Source organism: Triturus cristatus, chromosome 12 (assembly GCF_964204655.1).
Source record: "Triturus cristatus chromosome 12, aTriCri1.1, whole genome shotgun sequence".
NCBI lineage: Eukaryota > Metazoa > Chordata > Amphibia > Caudata > Salamandridae > Triturus > Triturus cristatus.
In genome coordinates, this window is record NC_140595.1 from 216,410,155 (window position 1) to 216,433,611 (window position 23,457).

Here is a 23,457-nt window from a genome sequence, read left to right on the forward strand (position 1 = left end):
TAGCTGCAAAGTGGGGAGGGCAGGTCTCTGCTCTTCACTTGTTTTTCGCTCCTCACTGACCAGAGTGAACTGGAATATGTTGTGGGAAGTGTCTGTGGAATGTACAAGTGTGCCTCAGAGTCAAAATACAGGAGTTTGGCCAGCCTACATCTTGGCCTTGACGCAGACAGATACAGCCAGCTTGTTATATTTTTTTTAATGAGAAGGGGACGAGGTTTTCTAGAAGCTTTGCCTCATGTTGAGAATAGTATTGAAGCTGGGAACCTGCAGGGGCCAGGTGGAAGTTCACCACAGAATAGATGTATTGCTGTGGAGGTGACGGAACTGAAGTCCTGACTGAAACTCCTTCCTGGGCTTTTGACGGGCTTCCAAAGCTTGAGTTGGCAAGGATGATGCAAATTCAATCAGTGAGGTGTTCCTAACCATTTTGTATATATGTTCTACTCGTTGCTACCTGTACATACTGCATTTTAATCTAATTGTTCATTGTAGTTAATTGATACTTGGGAATCTGCATTTATTGATATATGTGGCCTACCTTTTTAAACATTACATTAATAAACTTTTGTGTATTATTTTAAAAAGCACCTGAATTTGTCTTTTTGCCTCCAGAGTGTGAGTGCTGTGCAAACGAGTATTATTTAAAGGTGCAGTGGTAAATTAGCCTCCCAGGTGGGAGTGCAGGGTTTGGGTGTGTCCTTTTAGTGAAAAGCACATTCATTACAGAGGCCAAGAATTTGATGAGTGTAACCCACTACCAGGCACCGCGAAAAACACACGAGGCCTTCAAGTTCCTCCCTACAGTTTTGAATTGTGTCCAGGCTTCAACACGCACTAACAACCTGAACTCATCCATACACGAGGAGTCAGTTGACAGAATGTGCTAAGAAAAGTTATAAGAAGGGCCACCTGAATTGTGTGGTAGGAGCAGTGGTCAAAGTCGGCGGGATAGCAGGGCGCGGCGTGCCCATACTTCTTTAATTTCACAGAGTCCGTTCCCCTACTTTCTTATTTTTAAACATGCCTCCCGGATGGAAGAAATCACCAAAGCCAATAGTTAAGGCTCGGCTTTTGAAGATGGGCGGAACGGGCAGAGAAGGAAAAGGACTGTCTTTTCCTTCATGCCCAGAGAAGACAAGGACAGTGTCCTGTTCTCCTGCTGCTGGCAGCTGCCCCCTTCCCTCTCTTTCTGTCTCTCTCCTCATTTAATGGAAACCAAGACTTCAAGAAACAGGTATTACCTTTTCTTTCCTCCTTTCGTTTATTTGCTCCCCTGTGAAATGGATCCAAAAAAGAAAAAACACTTTTGCTGGAAATGTCGTCTTTTTCTGACATTTTTCAATTTCTAAGTGCAGCCTCGGGGTGGAGAGAAATAAAACATTCGAAATATGAAAAATAACTAACTAAAGCAAGACAGAGTGGTTGCACGGTAAACAGATTGATTTATTCACACCTAAACACATTAGCGCCACTTTTCAGTGTTTGCCAGTGAAGCACTTCTTTTGTGTTCTCCCCTTTCTTTGAACAACATTGTTTTCCCTGGGTGGGAAAGTGCACTATTCCTGGAGGTACTGAAATACCTGCTTGATGGGTGAATGGAAAACAAAATGTGTACAGCGGCTTTGTGTTCACGAATTTGGTCTTTTTAAACCATACTGCTTACGTTTTGTAAGGATATAGGCAATGGGCATTGAAACGGGTCCCTTCTGGGCCCTGTAGTCATGGCCTTCACATTTCAGGCAAAACCACTCACTAATTTCTGAATAATGAGAGTAAAAAGAATGAGGTAACCATGTTTTTCCTGCTTACATTTCACATGCTTTACTTAATCTTGCATTCCCTGAGTGTTTACTTTTCCTAGGATGTAAATTTTTTTTTTAGGCAGCATATTGCTCGTCTAGTACGTAATTTGAATTGAGTCACATCCAGGTGTTTATAGCGGGTCAGTGCAGTGCAAGTTTATCTCAGTGGGGCAGTATGGTGTTCAGTGGGGGAGAGGATGTGGCACTATGGTCAGAGCTACTGAATTTGGAACTGGGGAACCAGGTAAAACCTACATGACCAGTCAACCAGACCACTCCCCTTGAGGGCGCACATTCCTATAGCTAGACTTTAGAAGGCCCTGCAAGATCTTAAAAGCCCTGGTGTCTTTGCACCAGCTGGTGGACCCTAGCAGTGGCAAGTGTGGGTTAACCTTGAAGGCCTGTCTGCCACAATCAATTCTTAAGTTCACCTCCAGTCTTGCAGGCAGGCCAATGAAGCAGCACACCATAGAGTGACAGTGTCTCTGTCACTGAGGTCACAGGACCCTTGAGTAGGGTGACTAAGGCAGTGCGACCGCACCAGCGCTGACCAGCCACAGTCCGTACAGGTAACAGCGGTGAGGCAGAGGGGCCGATTATGAGGGACAATGCTGAGGAAAATTAAATAAATAATTAATTTTCCCTCTGCATCGTACCTCGAAATCCCACCATGCCTGGCCCCACCCTCCCACCGCTGTTACCTGCATAAACCATGGCTGCAGCGGACTTCAGGTGGGGGAAGTCGTGTTTGCAAGTATATTATGGTTTTAAAAGGACTTGCTGCCTCCTTCCTGGCCTCCAACAATTTTCAGCAACAATACAAATGTTATCATAACTCCAGTGATTTTTGTTCTTAGTAGAGAGAGATGGTGTTTTGTCTAGTGGACGTTTTGAATCATAGAAAGGAAACGCAGAGGGTTAATGTGTTTACTGCTAAGAACATGTACCATGCAGATCACAAAATGCACATAATGTAATAGGTCAGTGGGTTACTGCTTTTGTCAGAGGGACCCTATAGTTACTTGCAGTTAATAAGTTAAAGTCCTAACATAGAACAGTGAGCTATTAACTGTCATGTAAGAGCTGCATGCAATCTGCAAGGTATAAATTAGAGCGTTATGGTTTTTTCCCTAGTCTTCGATTATCCTAATGTTGCAAAAAAGGGTTCATTTGGGTAAAAATGAATTCTTATTATTCACTTTAAAACTTTATTTCGGCCACAAGGGCCATAAAAGCAGCAATACATTTCATCAATAATCATGTCAAAAAGCAGAACACATTTAAACCACCAAAACAGTATAAAATGATCGAATTGGGTTTAAAATAATCAAATGATTAACAATTGGTGGAAAATTTCCTACGCTGCAACCATACAGCATTTAAAAAACGTGAAACTACGAAGACAATGGGGGGATGGGTGTCATATTTTAAAACTCGCAGGGCGGTAACACAGTCTCTAAAACCAAGATTCCTGCATATTGATTTCACCCAACGCTTCCTATGGGTATGGTACGTTGGGCAGAAGAAGAAGACATGGTTTTCATCTTCCAACTTATAGCCACATGCAGGACATGAAGTAGTCTTAGTGGTGCCCCAACTAGAGGTAAAAGATCTGAGTGGTAAAGTACCCATTCTAAATTGTACATATAATTTCCTAGCCACATTGGGAAAAATCAAATCCAAGAATGGTTCCCTCCCATAATTTGGTTTGACCAGGAGAAACTGCTCAGTCAGCCTAACTATTTTGGAGTTCATGTGTAGACGTGTTAAATGGAAATGTGTAAGTTCATCAGCCAGATTGGTTTTGGAAACAGCTAAACAGGAACTTCCTGGGGTATCCCAGAGTTCCTGTCGTCCAATCTTGGAACAGGTGTCCCTGACATGAGTCAACCAAGGAATGTTCATATGTTTGATTGCGGGCCAAATCTCTATAAATTCATCTCTATAGGTCCCGAGATCCGGATTAGACCATAGTCTCTTCCAATAGTGGACAGGCCGAGCTGCCACCACCTCTTCAATAGGAAGCAGACCTAGGTCAAATCTAATGGGGACCAAAGGGGAACTAGAGGGTAAACTTAATAATTTTCTTATAAAAGAGTTTTCAACCCTCACTAGACTATCTATATTCGAGTGGCCCCATAGTTCTGCTCCATAAGTTGAAGCAGGTCTTGCCTGGGTTTTAAGGATTTCTACCACTGGTAGAATTGGTTTGAAAACCGATCCATTGAACAATCGGGCCATGCCTCCTAAAGTTTGTGTCAGCTTAAGAGTGGAATAGAGACCCTGGCCACCCCAGCCCAAGTCTTCCTGGAGAGTAATCCCCAGATAGGTAAAAGTTTTCACCCGTTCTAGGGGAATGCCATTCAAGACTGGGTTGGGGCGGGTACGTTTAGGAGGATTAAGGATCATAAATTTAGTTTTGGCCAGATTGATCTCAAGACCCCTATCACTGCAAAAGTCTACAAAGCCATCTAATATGCGCTGAATGCCCATGGGGGTGCGTGACAACAGCAAGGTGTCGTCGGCAAACATTAAGGCCGGTACCTTACCCGTGGACAGCATAGGAACATCAGTGTCTTTGAGGGCTAAAAGATGGTTTACAAGCCCATTGATGTAGAGGCAGAACAGCGTGGGCGCTAACACACATCCCTGTCGAACTCCTCGTGAGACAGGGAAGGGTTCAGAAAGTTCGCCATATTTTCCGCATCTGACCCGAGCGAAGTTGGCCTTGTGTAAGCTTTTCAGGACATCCAGAAGATAGGGGGGAACATTGAGCGTTTGCAGGACGGCCCACAGTTTTTCCCTCGGGACCAGATCAAATGCTGATCGTAGATCAACAAAAACGAGGTAGAGGCTGCCACCCTCTACACTCGCAAATTTCCAGAATATAACCTGGAGACGAAAGATCTGGTCGAGGGTTGAAATACCCTTCCTGAAGCCTGCCTGCAAGGGGCTTAGGATGTTGCATTCTTCTTCCCAGGCCTGCAGTCTATTCAGAATTATACGCCCGAATAATTTTTGAGTCGTATCAATAAGACTTATCGGGCGGTAGTTCGAAGGCTGTAAAGGACAACCTTTTTTATGAATAGGCACTATCTCTGCACCTCGCCAAGTTGCTGGTGGATCTGCACCGAATAGAATAGCATTAAATAGGACGCATAAATATGGGGCCCATATCAAAGGTTCAGACTTAAAAAGATCACCCGGAATTTTGTCCAGACCCGGCGCTTTGTTAGATATGAGCATAAGAATGGCATTTTGGACCTCTTTGATTACAATTCGTGGAATGGGGTAGGCATGACAAACTGGACTGGAGGGAAGATCAATCGGGGGAAATGAGTTGCAATTTGGCATAGAATATAGGGCCCTGAAGTGCCCTTCCCATACTGCAGAAGCAATATTGGAGCCAGTAATAGTGTCAGGATTCAGCCTTCCATTATTAACAATGGCCCAAAATGTTCTAAAATCCTTGTTCTGCAATGATGTTCTCAATTCCTCCCACTTATCATCATCCCAAGACTTCCTTGCTCTATTGGTCTGTTGTTTATACTGGGCTCGGAGTAATTTGGTCCTAGCTTTGTCCTTCATTTTTATTGCCCCAATCAATTCGGTTTTTAATTTCCTGCACTCAGGAGTATACCAGGCGTGTTTGTTGGTCACATGGGCCTTGGGAGCCACTGCCCTGGAGAAAACCTCCATAGGTTTTGTGGATAGCTGGGTATGAATAGTGACAGGGCCGAGTAAGCTCTCCGTAGAGGAGCAATTTGGCTCGACTCCGGCCATTTCAGTGAGACAGGGAAGTGCCAATCTATATGTTTCAGCCAATCTGTCGGGACACACAAGGATGTTGGACCATCTTACTCTTCGTTTATTGTTGTGTAGGGTTAAGGGTAGTGGTGGAGATGACGGTCCATTAACATATGTTGTAAATCCCCAGTGATCTGGTTTTAATTTCAGAGTAAGGGCATTGTGGTCGCTATCATCTCGAATGACCACCTTAAAATCTATGACCTTGTCCCAGAATTTTGTGTCAATCAGAATGTAATCCAAGATCGACAAATGCCCACCTCTATTAAAAGTGGTTTGTCCAGGCTGGTCAGACTTAAATCGTCCGTTACAAGCCCTCAACGATAGAGAAAGAGCCAGAGAGAGTATTTGCAGCACTAGAGGGGTCCAAGCCCTAACCTTGGGAATCATAGGCTCAGGAATATTCGAGTGAGCATCTTCCGCCACAGGATCATTCTGTACAGAGAGGCTTAATGGCTCATATTGGCAGTTAAAGTCACCACCAACTATGAGTGAATATTCTGAATCCAAAGTCAGAATAAAATCATTCAGAGCTGTAATGACCTTGGATTCACAACCTCCTGGGGAGGGTCTTGAATAGACATTTAAAAGGGCTATAAATTTGTTCCCAGGCAAGTCAAGTAGGACACATAGAATGTCGTCAGATCCCGTTTGGAGTTGCCTTGCTGAAGCTCCCAGATGAATTGCAACCCAGGTGCTAAGGCCTCCGGAGGGTCTTCCCCTGCCACTAGATAAGGCAAGGATATCGAAGGTGGCATACCCTTCTCGTTGGTAATTTTCCATGGCCCATGTCTCTTGTAACAAGCAAATGTCAAAGGTGTCTATAAACTTGCTCCACTCTTTGCAGATCTGTTTGCTCTTTAGACCCGCTACATTCCAGGAGATAAGATTAACATTGGTCCTGGCCTCTATTTCAACAGAAGAGTCCTTATCCAAATTTACCCCAACATGTTCATGTGTTAATACGCCCAACCGAGGCAATGCAGGAGAGTTTTCTAGGTGTACAACTGAATCTTCCCTGTAACAGGTTACCATGGGGTTGGGTGTAGGAACAGAGGAGGGAAACACAATTCGTGAACAATTAACCTCCCCAGCTACCTTAACATTGTTTGACTCTTTCTGAGCCCCAGTCAAAGTAAAGGGAACACCGGGGACCGGGCGTCAGTCCACCTGGTCTAGAACGCTATAGTTGTTATAATGATAGAAAGATTCAAGAACAGGTGGGCAAAATTGAGTTGTAGCTTGAGATTCATTGAGACGATGGGGGTGAGAACCCACCAAATCCCAATTCTTAAAGAGAACTCCCAACCATGGTATTACGTTTTAAATTCTGAGTTTTTATTTCTCCAGACCAATCACTATCAAACTATGCTGACTACTAGTATGGTTGTCGTGTGACTCCTACACCTTGTAGTTCTTTGGCTTATACAACATTTCCTATACAGTGATTTACACATGTATGATTGATTGTCTCTGTGTAATATGTGTGATGTAAAGTGCTCTGACACCCTTCACTGGTATTATTGGTGCTGTAGATGTTCTGATACTTTATTATTTTGACATTTTTACACATGCTAAGTGTCTGCAAAGATTTTTCCTTATTAGTACCAGTGAAGCATACAACTGCAGCAGTGAGAAAGGTGACCAGTCAACCTTTGGAAAGGGCCCTCCACTTCACAGCAGCACAAGTCACATTTTTGTTGTAACTTTTGATCAGTTTGTGCTATAAACAATTTATTAGTTAAAATCATCAGATTATGCAGCAGATTATGTATTATGTGGCAAATATGGCAGAGCCATAATTATGTGGAAAACATTTACAAACTAGGATATTTTGCCAATCATGTTTGAATTGCTCTTGTGGAAAAAGGGAGGAGAAGTGCTGATGACAAACTCCATGGCTGGGAGACAAATGGCTTGCAATTCCACTTTGAAGGATATTTGGGACATTCTGTAATTGGAAACGTATCCCACTTTGTGAATGTAGTTTAATGTCAATAGCTTATATTAAACCTTAAATAAACATGTGTATCCATTGGTTAAATTAAATAACGAAATAAGCTGTATCCGGTTAGTGAAATGGGAAACAAATACAAACTAGCATTTGCAATGCAATAATTTGCGAGAGTTTAGGCTATTGGCATTGTAAACGTCAATGCCTTTTATTTATCTGTTTCGATAATTAACACAAATAAAAGGCATTATCATTTACAAAGCCAATAGCTTAAACTCTTGTAAATGCGAGACCTATTTAACTTCAAAGAAGCAACAGCCATTTTCCCAGCTGCTTGGAAAGTGAAAGTGCGCTGAAAACAATTACAGTGAAGCGCATTTAAAGTGGTTAGAATAATGCACATTAAACAACAACTTCATGGCAGCCCGTCTTCCTAATTACAAATGCATGTCCATTCTGGCTCGCTACTCAGTGGGCGCTCCACACATCTGTGGGGTATTTTTAACTTTTCTATCTGCAACAAGAACATCCTTCCGTTCCTAAGCAGCCAGATGAGTGAACACGACTGGCCTCCGTTCAGAACTCTGTCCAATCACAACTATCCAGTGAAAGCTTCAGAATTCAATTTGTACATATTATGAAGGAAAAATCACTGCAGGAAGCTGGCCCCGTTCCAGTGTGCCCCATGTGAAAATAACAAACAGCCTGCAGTGATTATCAAACCTCTGATCCTGAGTGTTACAGTGTAAAGAAGTAGTAAGGTGGGCAGCAGGGCACAGGCCATGAGAACACCACAACTGAATGCAAGACATTTATTGTCGATGCCACTCAAGATGGCTGGCGCTATAGAGTAGCTGCATTTCTGCATCGCTTTGTATCCCAGACGATGAAGCAAAGCTCGTTAGTAGACAGGCAGCATGCTGCACCGTAGGTTGCGATAGGCTGAAAGATGTGGCCGTTGTTGCGTTTGAGTGTCAGGCGTGATGACAGCAGTGATGCTCCTAAAACATCAGTTGCTGGGCTTAAGCATCTAGTGGAGCATAGAGGGCTGAGTGGGTACGATGGAGTCACCTTATATTATTGCCGACATGGCCGCACAGACAGCCCAACATGGGGGCGCAGACAGCCCGACATGACAGTGCTCCTGATACACCAGGAATAATCCACAGGAATCGGTCTGTCCAAAGCAAAGTCCTGCAGCCTAACAATTCTCATGTTTGCTCTAGTTTTGGACACCTCCCCAGCTGCCAGTGACTGACTTCCAGGCGAGTGGATGATTTCTTGTGAATATGTGAACTCTCCCCATGCCCCCCACATCAAAGAAGGAAACAACATCCGCTGTGGGGTCAGTGTACCCCGGCCTTTCCCTCCTGTTTCGAAATGTCCCTCTTGGATTTCTCAACTGTTGACAAGGATGTGCTGAGCCCAGCCGCAGTCTTGAGAAATAACATGTGTTACTATTACCCAACCTGGTGGCACTCCTTTTATGCCCCCTGCACCCATGAATCAGGTCGTACGAAATTCAATCCCGCAGACAGACTTCTGTGGGAGGCTCATGAACCCACCGAGGTGCCTTTGGCACCATTAATATTTGACGGCTTATGAAAGCCTAATGGCAGTTCACAGAGACGGTCTAGGCACAGAATAGCAGGAATAGACTATAATGTAATGTGTGCAGATTGTGCAAATCACAGGGTGCAACATACATGCTACCAGCGCACATGAAATAGATATTTTGCACTTTGTATTATTTTATTAAGCTGTGGCACAGAAGCTTTATCATGATCTACAAGCATATTCTATTTTAAGTAACAATGCTGGTATATTTTGTTACTTATTTGATATTTTATATAGCACGAACTAGACCCTGTAATCGTTAAGGCGCTTTAAAAGTAATTTTACAAACTGACATTAAAATAACGGATTACAAAAAGATGTGAAACCATAAAGACGCAATGTACAATAAAAAAGTGGACTATATATATATATATATATACACAGTGAAACAAAAAATAGAATATGCTTGTAACAATGTTGGTATATGGGGACTAAGGAGAACATGGCGGCAGACGGCTGATCTGCCGTGGTGCTCCGTGAGTTCGGGCTCCCGTTTCCTCGGTTCCCCCGGCTCCCTCGATTCTCCCGCCTGTGTTATCGATGACTGCTGATGGCGGATACTAATTTACCGTTTTGAATTTCTTACCGGTGTATTGTGCCTGTGTCTGTCCTCCCGGTTTTGGCAGTTTCTCGGAGCCTTGCTGGTTTCCCTCTGTTTCCCTCTGTGTGCTACGTGCGGTGGCCGCGGTCTGTTGCCTGCCTGCTGCCTGATTCCGCTGATTTCCGCTGGGTCCTAATTCCTCCCTTTTGGTGCTGATCTGTCTTCTCTCTATGCCTTGCTGCTCTGGTATCAAAATACCGGCTGGTGACGCCTTTGATATTTTTGGAGGTGCAGCTGGTACTCCTGGTTGCCGCGGATCTTCCTCTTACATCGGCTGTTCACTGGTCCGGTGGTCGTGGTCCTTAGCCGCCCTGGAGCTGCGGCGCGGCAGGAGAGCGCGCAGTTTGGTGCGTGCTGTGTGTGTTGGAGACAGCCTTGAAGACTCTTCTCAGGTGACAGCTGAGAGTACTGAAGCGGTTACGACGGCAGCAGACGGGTACAGCAATACAAGCACACAGGAATCAGCCTCAGTCTTACCTCAGTGTGGGCTATCAAAAGATTCTGAAGGTTTGCACCAACACTATCAAACGTCCAGAGGTAAGGGGAGAGGTGGGAAATCAGGACGAGGACGACGTAAGGAGCAGGCTAGAGTGCCTACGAGGGGGGTTGTTACCGGCTCTAATTTGCCTGGTGCCGTATTTCCACCCCAACTTGGTAAGAGAACCTCCTCCTATCTATCCAAGGAGGTGAAATCAAAGGGCACCAGAGGGAAAGTAACACGCAATCCTGTTGCTGGAATCGAGGCTACATCTAAAATTACACCATCTCTACGGTCATACTTCAAAGTTGTTCCACAGGTCTTGCACCTTGTGGAATCCAAGACAATGACCTCACTAAATGATACAGCTCAAATGTTTTCCCCTACTTTACCTCCATCATCTTTCTCAACCCCCGCCCCTTCAGTTGTTGTGCCAACCCTTTCGGTTCCTGGTGGTTCCGTGATGACTGTGACGGAGGTAGCGCCAGCTGTCTCAGTTGCTCCTATAGTTTCCGTACCTTCCCCACCTATTAGTATATCCAAAAGTGGAGTTTTGTCTTGTGAAATGGTGGGAGGCCAGGCATCACCTATTAGTTCTAACATGAGGGGCGACGTTGCAGCCGCTAGTGAAGGTGGTCTTTCCCACTCCGATTCCGGGGGGGGTACTGTATTGGAGCCATCTCTCGAGCTATCTTTGGCAACATCTGTCCCTGTCCTTGCTCCTTCAGTTCCACCTTGTCAAGAAGCAACACCGGAAAACGTCTCGGCAGCCACTTTATTTGCGATGCTCACTACCTTGTCCCAGGACATAAAAAAGGGGTTTGAGCAATCCTCAGTTATGCAGAAGGAGATTCGCGATTACTGTCAATCATTGGATAATAAGATCGATGGGCTGTCAACTAGGACAGAAGTCTTGGAGGAAAAACTAGCTATAATGTCGGTACATCTAGTTAAGACAGAAGAGGACATTACTAAACTTAAAAGAGATGATCAGGCCTTGCTGGACAGGATGGAGGTTTTAGAAAATAACGCAAGAAGATGTAACATTCGTATTCTTAATGTTCCGGAGGGGTCTGAGGGGGTAGATATTAAGCAGTTTATTGTTTGCCTTTTGAAGGATGGTTTATGTTTGGGTCAATCCCTGGAGCAGCTAGCAACCGACATTCAGAGGGTCCATCGGGAACCATTCAAACAGAACCCACAAAGGCAAAAGCCGCGTAAAATCCTTGTTAATTTCCTTACATATACTCTCAAAGAGCAGATACTGAATGCAGCTCTTAAACAGAAGTCCCTACTTGGTAAGGGGTTTACTTTTCTCATCAGATCTGATCTTTCTAGGGTCACACTTGAGAAGCAATGGGAGTTTGGAAGGCGGCTGGAGTCCTTTAGGAAGTTGGGCGCTTCTGCTCAATTAGTGTTCCCGGCCTCTCTGAAGGTCATGTATAATAATAAAATGGTTAACATCAGGTCAATCGAAGCTGCCGATGAATTCCTTGTGGATATAGGCAATAAGTCATCTGGTAATAGCACCTAACTCGTTTTTTGTTTTTTTGAGTTTAGGTTTAGGTCCTTTTACTGCCTTATGGTCGCTCACAGGGATTGAAGCATTTAAAAGAAAAAAAAAAAAAAGAAAAGGGAAAAAAAGAATGAGAAGGAAAGTGGATGGGGGAAAGAAGATGAAGAGGGGAGAGAGAGAGAAAAAAAAAAATATATATATATATATATATATATATATATATATATATATATATATATATATATAAATATAAATAATAAAATTTAAAAAAAGTACACTATCTTAAGTGGGATCACCTCTTTTTCTTTACCTTTTAGCTGTGAGTTTGGGGGGGGGGGGGGGTGTAACGGGAGCCTGAGTTAGGGGTGCCATCTACTGGACTTGATCCGGTTAGATACACCACGGGTTCTCCAAGGGGAGGGTGAAGGGTGGGTGGGGGGGGTTCACGGGCAAAATTTAAAAATTACTCATCAGCCATCTTTTCTATTTTCTGTAGGTTTTTTCAAAGTCTCTCATGTTGTTCTGCGAGTCTTCTTTTGGAGGTGGGTCGGTATATATCTGGTATATATCTGGTCGCATTATAAAGGCAAGACTGGTTGTGCTCTGGTTCAGTAGTGATGTCTAGTTTAAAGATTATGTCTTGGAATGTCAATGGGCTCCGTACTAATCCTAGGGCTAGAAGATTGATGCAGTATCTCCGGGACTCTGATGCCCAGGTCATCATCCTTCAAGAGACACATTTGATCCAGTCTGAAATTGATACCTTGGCTAAAAAGAATAAATGGATTGATTTTATGATATCAACTTCACAATCTATGACTTCCCGAGGAGTGTCACTGATTTTCAGAAAACAGCTTAGGGCCAGGGTATTAGAGTTTAAAGTCGACCCTGCGGGAAGATGGGTTATTGCTTCTGTGGTAATTATGGGTGCCTGTTTTACTATTGTTGGATACTATGGTCCCAATCTTGATGACCCTACATCTTTGGAAGTGATTTTTTCTCACCTTTTGTCTTTCCCGGAACCAGTTATATTAGCCGGCGACTTCAATATTGTTTTAGATCCAGTCTTGGATAAATCTCATAACAGTAGATCCCGTGTCCCTTCAAAATCAAGATCTTTCTTGTTGAATGAGATGAAACAATACGGATATATCGATATTTGGAGGTTAAGAGCCGGGCAGCAGCAGGGTGTTTCTTTCAGAAATTATAAATATAACCACCAGTCCAGGATAGATTTTATATTAATTAACCATAGTTTATCCGACGCAGTTAGGGACATTTGTTATCTCCCGTCACATTTATCTGACCACTCTGCAGTTTTCCTGGAACTTATGGTACCTACCTCTGACGTAGTAAGGACTTGGGTCTTTTGACCGTTCTCTACTTTCTCACCCTGAAGAGGTCTCTTTTTTAAAACCTGAAGTGAGGTCTTTCTTAGAGATGAATGTGGGTTCTGCTGGACCTGGTGTGGTCTGGGACTCACTTAAAGCCTCTTTGAGGGGTCTTATTACAAGTAAGATGTCATATAGAAGGAGGGAATATAGAGAGGCTATTGCCTCAGTTGAGGCGGACCTGACTAGGGTACAGGCCGACATTGATGCCAATTTAGCTTCTACAGAAGCTGTTTTGGCACCTTTGCGGGTTAAACTATTGACCCTAAGAGGCCAACTGACCTCGATCCTTAACCGGCGGCTTCAGGAAAGTTGGGAGGCCAGCAAAATCGCACATTTTCAGTATGGGGAGTGTGCTGGTAAATTATTGGCATGGAAAGTAAAAACTGATCAGGTTCGTAACAACATCAACCAGATCTATGTCAATAATGTCCCTCTTTCTTCTGATGCAGATATTAGAGCAGCATTTAAAGATTTCTATCAAGATATTTATCATGAAGATAAGATATTGGATACTGATATGATTAATGAATGGCTTGGGAAAATAGATCTACCAAAACTCTCTGTTGATCAGTCAGCAATGCTAGATAGTAAAATCTCGGAAGAGGAGGTAAGGGAAGCCATTCGGGATGCCAGGAAAGGCAAGGCCTCTGGGCCTGACAGGCTGCCTGCTGAAATATATAAATCTTTGGAGCAGGAACTTGTTCCTTTCCTAGTTATATTGTTCAATCAGATACTGCTAGATGGAGTACGACCACCTGTGTCATGGGATAACGCATCCATAACTGTTATTTTGAAACCAGGGAAGTCTCCAACCGCCTGTGGCTCCTATAGGCCGATCTCTGTTTTGAATGGAGACTATAAGATCTTTGCCTCCATTCTTGCAAATAGATTGGCCTTGGTTGCTCCTTCCATTTTACATGTCGATCAGAAGGGATTTATTAAGGGGCGACAGCTTTTTGAACTAACTTTTGATTTGATTGGTTCAATAGATATGGCATGTTTGAAGTCTTTGCCCTTGGCGGTGCTCACGCTGGACGCCACCAAGGCCTTCGACAGAGTTAATTGGTTGTATCTGTCGGAGGCCTTGGCAAAGTTTGGCGGGGGGGGTAGATTTCGTCAGGCGATTAGTCTTCTTTATAGTAACCCTAGTGCCCGTATCTTGGTTAATGGTATACTCTCTGACTCATTTGACATGTCGAGGGGTACTAGGCAGGGATGTCCTCTCTCCCCACTCCTGTTCGATTTATATGCTGAACCCTTTGCCCAGATTTTGAGGGATAGTGTTAACATCAAGGCATTTGCGTACAGGGGTTGGGAGAGAAAGGTGGCACTTTACGCCGACGATATTCTCATTTTCACCTCTGACCCGCACGAGGCCCTCCCAGTAATATTCAGGCTGGCATCGGAGTTTGGGATGGTCTCTGGATATGAGATTAATGCTCTAAAGACTGAGATGATGACCTGGAACATCGATCAAAGTACCTTCGATTCTGAAATCCGGCCGGTGAGTCGGATGAGATACTTAGGTTTGGATATTGTATCTGACCTCGATCAGATTACTATTATTAATTTTTTTTAAATTGCAAAGGATTGTCGTAGGTTGCTCCAGTCCTGGGCCCATCTTCCACTCTCCCTACTGGGCAGGGTCAACCTTGTCAAAATGTCCATCTTGCCTAAGGTTTCTTTTTTGTTTAATGCGATACCTTTATGTTTTGATCCCGCCTCTATCAGGAAATTACAGTCGGATATTAGCACCTTTATTTGGAATAAACATCTGCCAAGAATCTCCTGGAAAAAAATTAGGAGACGTAGGGGAAAAGGAGGGCTTGCTGCTCCTGATCTCCAGGCCTATGCCTGGGCTTTCCAGCTTTCACATGCTAGGATTCTATTAAAAAGACCAGTAGGGGTTGGAGTGGGTTCCCTCTATTCAATGTTATTGGATGTAGAAGGTGTAAGTCAGTCAGGGTTTCTTTTTAAATTTGGAAACCCCAAGTTTTTCAAAAAAATTAAATTGAAAATTTTAAGGGGTATGGCAAGAATGTGGGCCCAGGTGTCTAAAGCAATTAAAGTTGGTTACTATGGAAGTAGGACACCTTTGTGGGGCCTTCCTGATGGTCCAGCATGGTTAAGGGATGCACTAGCTACACCTATGAGAGAGGCAGGGTTGGAGGAATGGGGTAACCTATTTGTTGACGGGGACTTGTTACCCTGGGATTATCTTTGTACAAAAATTGGTCCACACTTCTCCAGGCTTAAATATCTTCAGATGTTGAGCTGGTCTCGTGCATACTCTGCTCAACCTCCACATGGTGTTAAATATTCCTTGGGCGCATATAGCTATCTTATAACGCTTTTGGCAGATAAGCCACCTGCCAAAAAGGAAATTTCACTGTGGTATAATTTAATCTTGGAGGAAATGGATGGAACTTTTTCACTGCCGGAGGATCTTTGGTCTCAACACGTCATCAATTCCGATTTGCAACATCTTTGGAATTCGTCTTGTAAGATGTTGTGGGATATTGTCAAGCCTGCATGGTTACGCAGGAACCATCTTTTTACCATTCATCGAGCATACTACTCACCCCTTCGTCTTTCTAAATTCTCTGAGGGGAGTAGTGTGGCCTGTGCGAGGTGTGGTTTGGTGGCTGCCTCTGACATTCATATGTTCTTTGATTGCCCACATTTGTCCTCATTTTGGGATGCCATTAGTAAGACTCTTTCACTTTCTGTTGGAGTTAACATTACCCTAGATTTAACATCAGTAATTTTTGGTTGCTACCAAGGGGTCCCCTCCTTGGCAAAAAAGCTTATTTTTTATGCTATCCTGCTAGCCAGGAGGGAGATATGCAGAAAATGGAAGGATTCTTCACCTCCTTCCATTAATGACTGGTATGCTTCTACTTTGCTGGTCTCCAAGCTAGACCTGGCTAGATCTGGTAATCCAGATACAAGATCTTTCTGGCACCTCCTGAATTGGGTTCATTGAACATCTGGGGTTTTTTTTTTTTTTTCCCCAGGTCCAATGATTATGCCATCAACCTCATTCCAGGGGTCACTTGTTTCATGGTGCTAAGTTTAGTACCTTGGCTGGACTTTAGCAATTGCTTGTCTGGTAGCAAATTAGTGATCATTGTAGGTTGAAACATGTTGCTGAGGGGTGAGCCTTCCGTTCTATTACTGCCCCAACCAGTCTTGGCTACTGTGGCAGCACAATGTGTGTAAACCTACAAGATTGCATATTGAAACTTGCTTGGCAGATGAGGACAAAAAAAACAAAAAAACAATGCTGGTATATAACGACATGCACACTTTACGCATAAATCACATGAAAATTGACCTGGGATCTCAAACAATAGTAATCTAGGCATGCACTTTAGTCAAACTTTTATCGCACCGCGGAATTTAAATATAGGTGCAGACACCAAGCACATTCAGTTCGAGCTCTGCAGCATAAACTACCCGAGCTCAAGAAAAGAGAAAGGGGACTGTCAAAGAATAACAAGCAGCATGCACTGCCCGCCCCTCGCGCACACCGGCTCCTGCCGCAGCCTTCCGCATGCGCCGCTGGCAGAGATGGGCGACACAAAAAAAATGCGATCTGGCGGACGAAAACTGTAGTTGGTGGCCGCTGCTTCCGGACTACACGGAAGTCAGTTTAATATAATCAGCCACTAAAAAGCAAGCTAACAGGAACCATGCCAACATTCAGCACATGGCAAGCGGCAGGAGAAACTACCGGCCACTTGCCAACACATACAGATTACTTTAGGTCTCGCTGAGACAGCGCATGCGCTGCCAAGGCAAGACCTAAAAATTGGGATATTTTGCTCTCTGCCACAGCTCTGACTCCGACCCCTTGCACAATCCAGGGGTTATTCCCGCCCTCTGATTGCCCACCCACAGTTCCCCTACTTCCCCCCCCCCCCTCCCTTCGACCACTGGGTAGGAGTCACTAAATTATGTGACCAGAGAAAGCAAATTATGTGGCATGATGTACCACATTTTGAAGCAGTAATGCTTCACTATTTTGCCTTTTTACACATGTAAATACTAAAGTATCCAAGGTCAACACATAAATACAGGCATTGGCAACTGCAAGATGGCCTGCCTCTGTACAGCAAGGGGTCCGTTACTGAGCTGGAACATGTGCTACAGCGTTTTTAGCAACTGTTGATCTGTTGGTGCTAGAAACAATTTATTTTTGGTCAAAATGTGCACGAGCTAAAGTATGTGAAAAGTGCAGCAAATTAATAACTATGCGGAAAGCGCCGCAGTATCACAATTCCAGTGGCCTTGGTTGCTTGAAAAACTGAACTACAGAATTGCACCTGAAAGAGGGAAATCGGTTATCGTAAAATAAAGCCTGCGAAGTGTGATAGGGTCTGCTTCAGTGACCGACTACTCAGGTTCTCACCTGTCGAGCAAAGAGATCACTTAAAAATTGCAAAATAGTGAAGAACTTATAAATAAGGTCTTTTAGAGGAGAACCGTTTCACGGTCTGTTTTTATTACTACTGGTTAGCCCTGCCACTGCCCTCCTCCCATTCAAAGAAAAACATAAATATTGAACCGGCTGTGGATAAAACAAAGAAAATAACATCCGATCTCTCTTCCGTGAGGGCTTACGTCCAGCGGTCCACCCCGGAAAAAGAAGGACGGACAAAGGCTGTCCACACTCCTGGTTTCACCATTAATTAATCGACCCAGCAAGGAGGAGAGGTGACAAAGACCAACCTGGTCTCTGCTTTTGGTGACTGGCGAGGTTACTCGACAACCACTACCGCCCACCTGGTGAGTTGGGGGTGGACACACACCACTATCAGTTTATTTACCCCAGGAGGACCCAGGGCAGTAACCTAGAGACGCTGTAACCTCAGCAAGAGAAAGTTTGCTTTAAAGAGAGGTTTGTAGCAGGTGCACTAACCGGTGGAACTATCTCGCCATCCTCCAACGCCGAAATATCGATATTACTACAAATATGAGAAAACAATCATGTGCACCTACCGGCGGCAGCTGTCCCAACACTTTGTGAACAAGAAAAGAACGAGCGAATAGGCCGATAGTGATACTCGGTTCAAACGAGGTAGAGTCGAGCTCTCCGTTACCAACAATCTCCAAACAAAGGTGCCCGGAGACAACAGCAAAGGTGAATGAAGGAAGGCAGAACACGAGTGCAGAGAAGCCGATGTTACGCGGCGCGCGCAGCGCTCCCGTCTCAAAGCAGAGTGACGTAACTGCCGCGACCGGGATGGACTGCGCCTCCCCGGGTTCTCGCGCACTCCCTATTGGCGTAGCGCTGGACGCTCAGCTGAGCTCCGGGGCACGTGGGGGCTCCGCCGGTGCTTGCAATGTTTACGCGCGCACCACGCCCTTCCAATTTAAGCGCCTGCCCCTCAGTTAAACAAGAATGTATTATGTCATGGGCTTTCACAGAAGGTGCGTCGTGACATGGTCCTCAAAACTGCCATGGACGTAGCGCAACGTCCGCTCCACCTTTTTAAATGTTCTTTATCATACGTGGCAGCCGTCCCGTTTTCCGCGGGACAATCCCGACAATTTGGAGACTGTCCCGGGTAATTCTCTATTCCGGGACAGTCCTGGGAATTCAGAAATCTGAAATGTCGCCTAAATGTGTTTAGTTAAGAAAGAGCTTTGTGTGCATTCCGAAGGAGGGTCCCGCTGTGATTGCCCCCATGCTGGTTCTCTGCCTACTGTGCGATGTGAAGTCCGCCATACAGGAGCTACAGTGCAAGAGGTATGATCCCAGTGCACTCGTCGCCCTGCGCGTGATCCTCGGGTGCTTTATCACCTGCATCCTGACGACCTGGCGTGTTCATAGCCATCTGCTGTATACATGCTTCTGGCACTCAAAGAACCCCGGCCCCAGTTACTTCCGGATTCTGCCCATTTCCCGTACTCAATTACGGCATGCCTCTTGCAGGCTCTCCAACTGGCTTCTGCTGGTTCCCGGACCGCCACCCATACATCTCCGACCATAGGTGTGCCCTTAGGGTGACCAACCTGTGGTGTTTTAACCCCTGACCTCTGTCCGGGAGGGGTAGTGCCCTGTGTTAGCACCCACGTAGCCTGGGGAGCCCAGGGGAGGCCTCGCGCGCTGGCAGCGTAATAATGGACCACACACACAGTTTCCTAGTTGGGCGCGAACTGCCGTTCGTCCGCCTGTTTATTTTTTATATGCACGCGCTCACATCCTCGACGTGAGCGCAACCTGCGCGCGTTCAACAGCGCTCTAGCGGAAACGCTAGAGCGCTAACTGTAACATCCCTTCTCAACTCAGTCCTTGACAACAGTTCTTTTATTACTTCGCTGCGTCACTTACTTGGCACGCAAAGTCTCTCAGCCGACTGCTGGGCCTGGGGTTCTCCCTCAGCTCATACCTGGTGGCCCTTCGGGCGCCTGGGGCCAAGGTTTCCGGTGGTACTTCTTGCCTTGGTCCACTTCCGGTGCAATCGGCGCCACCTAGCTCAGAGTCTGTGTTGCTCCGTGGGTCGGAGCGGGATGTGTCCCCTGAGTCGTCTCCCACGTCGTGGTCCACGTCGAGATCTGCTGTCTCGGGGTTATCTGCGGGCCTCCTCACCACCTTGAACCACGATATATTCCGGGTGACCAGGTCTCTCCCTCGACGCGATGTCTCGGCGGTCGACCACTCTCCAGTATCCTTTTTCATATCGAGTTTTAAACTTTCCTCCTGGCCGGCGCTCTTTGAGTACCACTGTATCACCTGCTTGAACTTCTCGGGTTACGGCTCTCCGAGCCTCGCTGACTATCGTTTCGCCTTTGGCGCCTTTGGAACGCTTCTTCCTCGCTGAAAGGTGGTGCTATCCAGCCTGGGGCTACTGGATGTCCATCCCTGCGAGCTCCTTGGAACATCAGCGCCCAGGGGGCTTGTCGGGTGGAACAGTGGGGAGTACTGCGGTATTCCCCTAGGAATCGCTGTAGTTCTTGCTCTGGGTCTAGTTGTTCGGACACTGCGATGCGTAGTACTTTATTGATGGTGCGCATAAAACGCTCCACCTCCCCGTTGGCTTGGGGCCATTGCGGGGTGATGCGCCTGTGTCTGACGCCGTGTGTCCTCAAGAGTTCTTCGAACTCGTGCCCTTGGAACGGGGGTCCATTGTCACTCCGCAGTTCCTCGGGGTACCCGAACATCCCAAATACCTTCTCCAGGGCAGGTTTCACATGGACAAACGCGGTGGACGGTAGGGCTTCTGCAATGGGGTACTTCGAATAGCTGTCCATGATGACGAGGGTGACTCACCCATCGGGTAGGCTCCCAAAATCCACGCTGATCTTCTCCCAGGGGGCGTGCCCGTGCTCTTCAGTTATAATGGGCGCCGGTGGTTGAGCTTCCCCTGTTAGCTGGCATGACTGGCAGCTGCGGACGGTGTCGGTGACGTAGTCGTCCATACCCGGGAACCAGACTTTCTCCCTCATCCGGGCCTTCATCTTCTCTGTACCTTGGTGCCCCTTGTGTGCTAACTGGGTCCCTCTTGTCCGGAGTGCTCCTGGAATGACTATTCGGGAACCTCTGAGAAGGAGTCCCCCTCTGGTCACGCTCAGCTCATGTCGTACCCTCCACATGTGTTGAAGATCCTCTCGGTCTCCACTGGCCCACGTTTGTAGAAACGATTGCCAGTTTCCCTCGAGGATGGTATTCTTGACCTTGCATATCACGGGGTCTTGGTCGGCTACTTCTCGGAGTTCTCCAAGCGTAATGGCCCTGGGGCACGTCAATGCCGCCACCATGTCGAGGTGCTCCTCGGCGTCGTCCTCAGTGTCCCTGTGCTCGGGTGCACTGTCGTGTTCTGGGTGGTGGGACAGGAAGTCTGGCGGGTTTTTGGCCCCTGGCCGGTACACTACATTCATGTGATATTGTTGCAGACCGATGACCCACCGCTCTATGCGTGGGGGCGGGTGTGGAGCTGTTCCCCGGAACAACGGCACTAGCAGCTGATGGTCCGTCACCACTGTGTATGGGTGCCCGCACAAATAAAGATGGAAATGGCGGCAGCCCCACCGGATCGCCAGTGCTTCCCGCTCGATCTGGGAGTATCGCTTCTCCGTGTCGGTGAGGGCCTTGCTAGCGTACGCCAGAGTTGCCCACTCTCCGGGTTCCTGTTCTTGTGTTAGGACTGCCCCTAGCCCTACGGGGCTGGCATCCACTAGGATTTCGGTTTTCTTGGTCGGGTCAAAGTAGACCAGTGTTGTCTGGTCTAGAAGCGCTTCTTTGATCGCTTCGAAGGCTCGCTCTTCGGCGTCCGTCCACTGCCACGCCACGTCTGTCTTGGTGAGGCGTCTCAGGGGCTCAGCTAGGGTGGCCAGATTCAGGACAAACCTTCAGCAGTACGTGGCCATCCCTCGGAAACTGCGTACCTCCACCACTGACGCGGGGGCCGCGGCTGTTTTGATGGCTAGCGACTTTCGAGGGTCTACTTGGATGCCCTCCTTGGTAAAAACGTAGCCGAAGAACTCGATCTTCTGCTGGAACAGCTGGCACTTCTCCCGGTGTAGGGTGACTCCGTACTCTTGGAGGCACGTGAGGGTGGCCCGGACGTGTCGGTAGTGCTCCTCGACTGTCTTGGAGTAGATGAGGATGTCATCACTCACGTTCAGGACACCAGGCAGTCCGACCAGGATGTCTCTAATTGTGTTCTGAAAGATTTCAGCTGCCGACGAAATCCCGAAATTAAGGCGTTTGTATCGCCGTAGTCCCAAATGCGTGCTGAAGGTGGTAATGTATCGGCTCTCCTAGGCTAGGGTGAGTTGGTGGTACCCCGCAATTAAGTCTAATTTCGAGAACCATCGGGCACCGTTCAGGTCGGAGACAATGTCATCCATGGTCGGTGTGATGTGCCTCTCACTCGTGATGGCCTTGTTCGGGAGGCGCATGTCGATGCATAGCCGGATCTTCCCAGGTTGTCGTGGTTTCTCGGCTATGACCATTGGTGACACCCAGGGTGTGGGCCCCGTAACCTTTTCTATGACGCCTTGTTCCTCCAGCCGTCGGAGTTCCTCCTCTACTAATGGGCGTAGGTGAAACGGGATGCGCCTGTGCCGGAGGGCTGTTGGTTGCACAGCGGTGTCTATATGAAGTCGTACAGGTGGCCTCTTGATTTTTCCTAGGCCTGAAAATAGGCCCTGAAATTCTCCCAGCAAGTCGTCGACTTGTCGGTCCTGGACCACTCTGAGGAATGAGATCAGTCCTAGATCTTCGGCCGCATGGCCGCTGAGAAGTGTGTCTACTTCCTGGTTGATGACATGAATGTCAATGACAATTTCCGCCTTCTCTGACTGCACTGCGACCCTCATCTTGCCCTTCAGCGGAAGCGGCGTGTCGCTTCCGTAAGCGAAGATTTTTGCCTTCGAGGGGCGGAGCTCCGGCCGTGGTCTGAGGCGATTGTATTGTTGCACCCCCATAACTGTCACTGACGCACCGGTATCTATCACAGCGTTCACCTCCGATCCGGCAATCAATATGTAGCAGCGCGGCTGAGGTCGCCGGGTGCTCTTGAGGGCTCTGGTAAACGATACGAGGTACGTTTCTCCCTCATCGTCGGACTCCGTGTCTGATTCTGGGTACTCCCTGATCGGTTCTCTCTTGGGCCGTGGCTGCGACGATAAGGATGTATGTGATAGTTGCCGTACTAACTTCCTCATCGGCTTGTCCCGCTTGCTTCGTTGCATCTTCCTGCGGCAGACGGACGCGAAGTGGTTGTCGATGCCACAGTTGGTGCATGGTTTCCCACGGGCTGGGCACGCTTTGAGGGGGTGTTCGTCGTATCCGCAGTATCCACATGACCTGGCTGGATCAGGGGCCCACCGGTCGTGGGGCTTAGGTGGTCGTTCTTTCTTCCGGACTGCGTCCGCTTTCTCCACTTTGACCTCCACCTTGCTGGCAGCTCCTTTCACTAGGGCTAGATCCATTTCCTCTGCACGTGCTGCTGACAGGTCGTGAGTCCGGGCCAGGACGAGGATGTCGTTCATCGTGATGTTTGATTTGCGAAGTATCATGCCTCGTAGCGTCTTGCTCCTGATCCCCAAGATCAGCTGCGCTCTGATTTCCTCTTTGGCCCGGTCGCCGACCAGGTGCGTGTCCGCAAGGACCCTCAGCCATGCGTGGAACGCGTCAACCGACTCCCCCTCGCGCTGTTTCGCTTGGCGAAGCTTGAAGTGTTCGTAATCAGGGTTGACCTGGGGGTCAAAGTGTGCGTTCAAGGCCGCAACCGCTGCTGCGTAGTCTGTCGGGGGACCCGTGTCAGGCAGGTGC

At 46.9% G+C, this 23,457-nt stretch overlaps 1 long non-coding RNA gene across 1 annotated transcript in view; it reads right to left on the bottom strand.

Moving 5' to 3' along the window:
- Positions 1–18,412, bottom strand: part of LOC146773113 (uncharacterized) — a 315,939-nt gene extending 297,527 nt beyond the window's left edge. The window contains exon 1 of the long non-coding RNA XR_014972201.1: positions 18,174–18,412. This is a non-coding gene — a long non-coding RNA (uncharacterized LOC146773113). The remainder of the gene's footprint in view (positions 1–18,173) is intronic.
- Between the last annotated feature and the right edge of the window lie 5,045 nt (positions 18,413–23,457).